General features: G+C 43.0%; 1 long non-coding RNA gene across 1 annotated transcript in view; it reads left to right on the plus strand.

Moving 5' to 3' along the window:
- LOC311522570 overlaps nucleotides 1–423 on the plus strand; it is a 31521-nt gene extending 31098 nt beyond the window's left edge. The window contains exon 4 of the long non-coding RNA XR_014712169.1: nucleotides 298–423. This is a non-coding gene — a long non-coding RNA (uncharacterized lncRNA). The remainder of the gene's footprint in view (nucleotides 1–297) is intronic.
- The last annotated feature ends 7410 nt before the right edge of the window (nucleotides 424–7833 follow it).

Consider the following 7833-nt stretch of genomic DNA (forward strand, 5'->3'; position numbering starts at 1 on the left):
TCACATGGAATGGCATAATTTGTCTTATAGCTTGTTTCTGTAAAAAAAAATATCCTTGGTGCTTTTGTACCGGACTTGCGTGGTGTGGTCAATTGCAATAAACCTGTGGACTGCCAATAATTTTGTAAAGGGAACATTATATTTACACATGGAATCATCCAGTGCTTAGTGCACTCTTATTGTATGCCTAATCTGCTCAGTTTTCCCCCATATAATAACTATGCAGCAATCAAGCCTTTCTCTTGAATAATTTTCACTAAGATTGCAAGTGATAAAGTACATTATATGCCTTTCCAGGTTTCTCTGGGCCCAGTGCTAGAAGAAGATGCCTCCAGATACCAGCTGATTCGCTACAGAAAAGCAGTAATATAGCACATTGTGAATATGCAGCTCTGCTGGTGAAAAACAGCAGCCTCCAAACTGAGGTGCAGAATAAATAAACTGTATTACTGTATCCTGTGGCTTACTGATGCTTTGTTTCAGTAACTGTGAAAAACAAAACAGCATTAACCTAGGGTTTTGTGGTTTTAGTTCTATTGCTGGCAGCTAAAGCGCTGATCACTAATAGTTGTTCATTTGGATTGGTCTAAATCAGTGGTTCTCAAACTTATTTGATCGGGCCCCCCTTCTTTGTCTCTCTAGTAATTTATGCCCCCTCCACAAGTACATATACCGCCACCCAGCTCTGAAGGCAGAGTGGAGAGCAGCAGCTGCTGGCTTGCGCCCAGCTCTGAAGGCAGCACCAGGCCAGCAGTAGCACAGAAGTAAAGGTGTCAATGTGAAAAGTGATAGCAGACTTAGCTCTCCACCGCCACACTTACTTCTGCACTGCTGCAGCCATCCCGGGGCTGATAGTCAGAGCCCCGCCGCCTCCAGGTGAGGGATTGGGGAGCAGGGGAAGGAGAACCTGAGCCCGGGTGGCAGGGCTCCAGCTTTCATCTTTATCCCCATCTCCTGGGTGTGCATGGCCCTTCTGCATGAGCTGCAGTCACAGAGGGCTGACAGCCAGAGCTCTTAAAACAAAACAAAACAAAACAAAAAACACAACTTCCTGCTTTTGAAAACTCGTGGCGAACCGGGGAAGTCCCGGATGACTGGAAAAAGGCTAATGTAGTGCCAATCTTTAAAAAAGGGAAGAAGGAGGATCCTGGGAACTACAGGCCAGTCAGCCTCACTTCAGTCCCTGGAAAAATCATGGAGCAGGTCCTCAAAGAATCAATCCTGAAGCACTTGCATGAGAGGAAAGTGATCAGGAACAGCCAGCATGGATTCACCAAGGGAAGGTCATGCCTGACTAATCTAATCGCCTTTTATGATGAGATTACTGGTTCTGTGGATGAAGGGAAAGCAGTGGATGTATTGTTTCTTGACTTTAGCAAAGCTTTTGACATGGTCTCCCACAGTATTCTTGTCAGCAAGTTAAGGAAGTATGGGCTGGATGAATGCACTACAAGGTGGGTAGAAAGCTGGCTAGATTGTCGGGCTCAACGGGTAGTGATCAATGGATCCATATCTAGTTGGCAGCCGGTATCAAGTGGAGTACCCCAAGGGTCGGTCCTGGGGCCGGTTTTGTTCAATATCTTCATAAATGATCTGGAGGATGGTGTGGATTGCACTCTCAGCAAATTTGCGGATGATACTAAACTGGGAGGAGTGGTAGATATGCTGGAGGGGAGGGATAGGATAAAGAAGGACCTAGACAAATTGGAGGATTGGGCCAAAAGAAATCTGATGAGGTTCAATAAGGATAAGTGCAGGGTCCTGCACTTAGGACGGAAGAACCCAATGCACAGCTACAGACTAGGGACCGAATGGCTAGGCAGCAGTTCTGCGGAAAAGGACCTAGGGGTGACAGTGGATGAGAAGCTGGATATGAATCAGCAGTGTGCCCTTGTTGCCAAGAAGGCCAATGGCATTTTGGGATGTATAAGTGGGGCATAGCGAGCAGATTGAGGGACGTGATCGTTCCCCTCTATTCGACATTGGTGAGGCCTCATCTGGAGTACTGTGTCCAGTTTTGGGCCCCACACTTCAAGAAGGATGTGGATAAATTGGAGAGAGTCCAGCGAAGGGCAACAAAAATGATTAGGGGACTGGAACACATGAGTTATGAGGAGAGGCTGAGGGAGCTGGGATTGTTTAGCCTGCAGAAGAGAAGAATGAGGGGGGATTTGATAGCTGCTTTCAACTACCTGAAAGGGGGTTCCAAAGAGGATGGCTCTAGACTGTTCTCAATGGTAGCAGATGACACAACGAGGAGTAATGGTCTCAAGTTGCAGTGGGGAAGGTTTAGATTGGATATTAGGAAAAACTTTTTCACTAAGAGGGTGGTGAAACACTGGAATGCGTTACCTAGGGAGGTGGTAGAATCTCCTTCCTTAGAGGTTTTTAAGGTCAGGCTTGACAAAGCCCTGGCTGGGATGATTTAACTGGGAATTGGTCCTGCTTTGAGCAGGGGGTTGGACTAGATGACCTTCTGGGGTCCCTTCCAACCCTGATATTCTATGATTCTATGATTCCCTTGACACATTCCTGTTCCTCCCTTGGGAGACCAACCCCACAGCTTGAGAACCGCTGGTCTAAATTATTCTGCCAAAGAAGGGCCTTTTAAAGCACGCATGCTGAATGGTGGCCTTCATCTGACTCTGGGATAAAAAGCAGCATGGTGAAATTGTTTGCTTGCTTGCAGCCAAAATTATAATTTACTAACTTAATATTTCATGTTTGTATTTAGCAAGAAGAGCACAATCAATAAAAAAGCAGCCTATTAGCTTCCGTGGATAGAAAAGCCAATCTTGTACAAAAAGCATTTTATCATCAATTAAGATACTTTCATGCCCTTTCTCTAGACTTGGGGAAATGTATGGTTTGGACAAAGAGCGATATGTAGGACATGAACACAAGGTTAGGCAGGAAACTCATTTACAGCTAGATGGCTGTTCACTTGCAGGTTTCTCAACTGCTGTCATCTCGATAGTAGAGCCGGCTCAAGTTTTAAGAAAACCCCCCCACAATTTGTATCCATTGCCTTCAGAGTCTTTTTCTGGCTGTGGTTATCAATTTTCTCCCTCCATCTGAGAATCAAAACTTCTTAGTGTCTAGCCTCTCAGCTGAGTTAGAATTTTGTCATTACTTGTTCTGTCAGACCACGAGCTTTCTTATACTCTGATATTTCTAATATTCAAAAGGTAGCTTGTGAAACCTTTATTAATGTCCAGAAACACCTTAATTCTCTGTTGTCCCACTGAAATCAGTGGGACTACTCTAGGAATGAGGTATTACTCAATGTGAGTAAGAGTATCACAATCTGGGCCAAAGTTTTCTGGCTCTAGAAAACACGTCCAGGACCTGTAATCAGCAGTTAGTCATGACTGTGTTATGAGCTAGTGAAAGCTTGTTATGTGTTGAGTTAAAACCTCACTGAGACTGGTAGGTGTGAACTCACCCTTCAGTTAACATAACTGTAAGAATAAGTCCCACCCAAGACAAAAGTGGGGGGTGGGGATGTGTGTGGAGAGAGATCTGCCAAACTTAGGTCAGACAAGAACAGATGGAGTAAGAGAGGCAGCCTGAAGGAGCAGCTAAAAGCATGAGGCTAACCCTGAGGAAATCTAGAGGGGAGGTTTTTTTGTCACGGGTGCAGGCTGAAAACAGTGCTCTTGGTGCTGTGAGCAAAAGAATCTGTTTCCTGCTATTTTGTGCCTTCTGTGTTCATAGACACAGTACTTTGTACATTCTTTAAAAATGAGCAAAATTGTATCAAAGAAATACCTAATTACCACCAATTTCTACACCCCAATGGAACACCCACAGAGCCCCAAACTTTGACTAGCCATTCAGGTCAAAAGGGAGCAACAACTCCTTGTTTAATTAGCACTGTTTTCACTGTAGGAATCTTTCCTATCATTTTGCTTTGGGCATACGACCTTTTTTCCAAATATGCCTCCACGGTGTATTGTGCAGCAGCTAGGGCATTGATTTACATGGTAAGTGCATCAGAACTTCCCCTTTGGGTACAGTTCCTTGCCTTTTGTCCATTTTAGCTCCCTGCATTTCGAGTAATTTACAGACACAGAACTCCTGTGTCCTGAGACGATACTGAGGAGTCAGGGTTCTCTGGCTCCTTTTACAGAGAGTGGAAGAATATTTAGGGAGTTAGATACTCATTTCCCTTCCCTACCCCCCAGGACTCTTTGGTATTATTGCACTATTGATATTGACTAGGAGTTATTTTGGGGAAGTTTTATGGCCTGTGTTATACAGGTCAGACTAGATGATCACAATGGATACTTCTGGCCTTGGAACTATTAGTCTATATACTCTTGATAGTTAAGACACTGTAGTAAAATCAAATAACCCATTTCAAACCACTAGGTCTCATATAATAAGTTTATATGTCAGTACTGGAATCAGAGCTTCACAGGTTTTCAATGTTGCTGCTAGATAGTGGTTAGATTGCACCATCATCTGATCTATTTATTTTTAAGTGACCAATTACAGTAGCAGATTTCTTTGAAAAATTGTAAGCCTGAGAGGCCACTGATTACTCTTCATGCCAGAGTTAACATGGGTCACTTGTAGCTACTTGTCATTCCTGTAATGAGCACGATATTTTGACAGTGACTGTACTGAGCTTGGCTACCGTCTTGTTCAGTTGACTCACACATGACTCAAAAGTACTAGATAATCTATTACTTCTAATAGAAAGTGTTTCATACTCTGCTTATATATGACAATGATTAATGCTATATAAATACCTTAGACAGATAGAAAATAATTGGAAAGACCAGGTGGGTGAGCTAATATCTAACAGAAGCTGGTCCAATAAAATATATTACCTCACCCACCTGGTCTCTCTAATATCCTGGGACCAACATGGCTACAACAACAGCAAATAATTAGTAACATAGCTGATTAGTTTTTGGATTCAGTACATGTAACAGATTATGTCATAAATATAAAGGGAAGGGTAACCACCTTTCTGTATACAGTGCTATAAAATCCCTCCTGACCAGAGGCAACATTCTGTTACCTGTAAAGGGTGAAGAAGCTCAGCTAACCTGGCTGGCACCTGACTCAAAGGACCAATAAGGGGACAAGATACTTTCAAATCTAGGGGGGATGTGTGGGAGGGTGCCTTTTGTTGTGCTTTTTGTTTACGTGGTGGACTGAGAGAGGCCAGACAGAAATCCGTCTTTTCCAACCCATCCTAATCCAAGTCTCCGATATTGCAACCAGTATAGGTAAGCCAGGCAAGGCAGATTAGTTTATCTTTTGTTTTATGTAAATTTTCCCTGTGTTAAGAGGGAGGTTTATTCTTGTTTTCTGTAACTTTAAGGTTTTCCCCAGAGGAGGATCCTCTGTGTTTTGAATCTGAATACCCTGTAAAGTTTTTTCCATCCTGATTTTACAGAGATGACTTTTACCTTTCTTTTTTAATAAAATCCTTCTTTTAAGAATCTGACTGCTTTTTCCATTATTCCAAGATCCAGGGGGTTGGGTCTTTGATGATTTTGTAACAAATTGGTTAGGTTATTATTCTCAAGCCTCCCCAGGAAAGGGGATGTGTAAGGCTTGGGGGGATATTTTGGGGGAAGACATCTCCAAGTGGTCTCTTTCCCTCTTCTTTGTTTAAAATGCTTGGTGGTGGCAGCATACTGTTCAAGAACAAGGCAAAGTTTGTACCTTGGGGAAGTTTTTAATCTAAGATGGTAAGAATAAGCTTAGGGGGTCTTTCATGCAGGTCCCTACATCTGAACCCTGACAGATTACATGTTCAAAGTCATTTTAATAATTCTGACTGGCACACAAAATTTCATTTATAGAATGGGTATTGTGAAAGCAGGCATCTTGGTATTTGGGGCAGGTAACAAGCATGCAAAACAGATTGGGTCTTGTTGGACGTTACCTAAATTACTGCACTGACAAAAGGGCAAAGAAATAATAGTAGGTAAAACATCTGCCAGAAGCTGGATTGCTAAAAAAAAAGGTCTCATGAGTATAAATAATCACTGTTAACAAAGGTGTTTTTTTTGAAACCGTGATTAGTTTAAGGCACAGACACCTGTTTCCATGAGAACAGGAACAGTATCCAGAAACCAAGTCCTTAGAGTTCTTGTCAATTGCACAGAGCTAACGCAGGAGGCTGCAAATACGTTCTGCACATATGGACGTTAGGACCAGACAGAAGTCAACAATGGGTTATCTGGGGTGCGGGGGGAAGGGGGAGAGACAGATTTTATGATAACATTTTAAAATCTCTTAATATTTTTGAAAGACGAGGAACCTTTTAGTTTATGCTGATTTTTAAAAATAGAATGTTAATAGTTATTTCTTTCAAACATTTTAAAATGTTCATCAAGAAGTGAATTTATTCTGGAAAACTGCATCTTTTGAGTGGCTAAAGACATGAGGCCAAACCTCAAGCACACGGATATTGAGGATAACTCCTCATTAGCTTAGTCCTGCAGAGTTGTTCCCACAATTGATTTACATTCACATATCTTTTCCTTTAGGATCTTCCACATTTGAGACTCTATCACATACTGTTTTAGTATATGGTAGCACAAGTTCTTTGTAACTGCAGATGAGTTGTATATTTTGGGTAAGTTATACATAGGGCCCTACCAATTTCACATCCACGAAAAACACGTCATGGACCTTGAAATAAGCCCTTCCCCTTGAAATTGATGTTCCCTTGTTCCTAGGAGCGCCCCAGTAAAGGGGGATCCTAGCTCCGACTGGGCTGGAGAGGGACAGGACTTGGGGAGGGGAGAGGGGGGAAGAGGAGACCAGACCCACCTCCGGGTGCCCCTCCCCGCTGCAGGACACTCTGGGACTGGGCAGCAGCCCCAGAGGTTCCTGCAGCTGAAGGAAGCTTGTGGAGTTAGATTCGATCTTTCCTGTGCTGCTGGGAGCACCCCAGCAAAGGGGGCTCCTAGCTGCTAGTCCGAGGAGGGCTGGGGCAGGACAGGACTTGTTCTTTCCCTGCAGGGCTGCTCTTGGGTATCTCTCCGTGCTGCAGATAGCTCTGCACACTCTTATCCCCACTCTGTCCAGCTCTGAAGGCAGGACAGAAGTGAGGGTGGCAATCCCCCATGACCCCGCTACAACAGATTTATGACACCACCCATCCCCCCCCGCACACACACAAATCCCTTTTGGGTCAGGACCCCCACAGTTACAACACAGTGAAATTTCAGATTTAAACATCTGAAAACGTGAAATTTACCAATTTTCAAATCCTATGGCTGTGAAATTGTCCATAAGGGACCGTGAATTTGGTAGGGCCCTAGTTATACAGGAAAGTCTTTTTACATCAGGTTTCCATATAATTTGCACAAATATTACCCAGGACTTAATAGAAAGCTGAGGGTTCATGTTTTCTATAGTAAAAATAAATGTCCTTAATTGACACATTATACGTTCACTATCCATTTATATATTTCTAATGTGACCATCACCATAGCATGTGGCTCCATTAGTTTGAAAATACAGTAAATAGCCCTAGCTTGATCTACATGGGGAACTATACATGCTGCATGAGGAATTATGTGCATGTATGAGTGGGAGACCTCTAGGGAAACAGAGGAGCTGAAGAAATTGATGCTTGCAGTTCAGTGGGTGACATTCTTCACGCTGAATAAAGCCCCTGATGTTATGTAGCACTGTACTCCTTTAGAAGCTCTCTTTCAGATGAGGTGTAAAAGTCAGGACTGAACACTTGTGTGGTGATTTTAAAAAAATCAATTTTGGCTAAAGTAGCAATCTAACCCTAATTCCAATGGTGGCAATTACCAGAGATTGGAACAATTTTTGCATCAAAATCCCACA

The sequence above is a fragment of the Lepidochelys olivacea genome, assembly GCF_965140295.1.
Source record: "Lepidochelys olivacea isolate rLepOli2 genome assembly, chromosome: 6".
Taxonomy (NCBI): domain Eukaryota; kingdom Metazoa; phylum Chordata; order Testudines; family Cheloniidae; genus Lepidochelys; species Lepidochelys olivacea.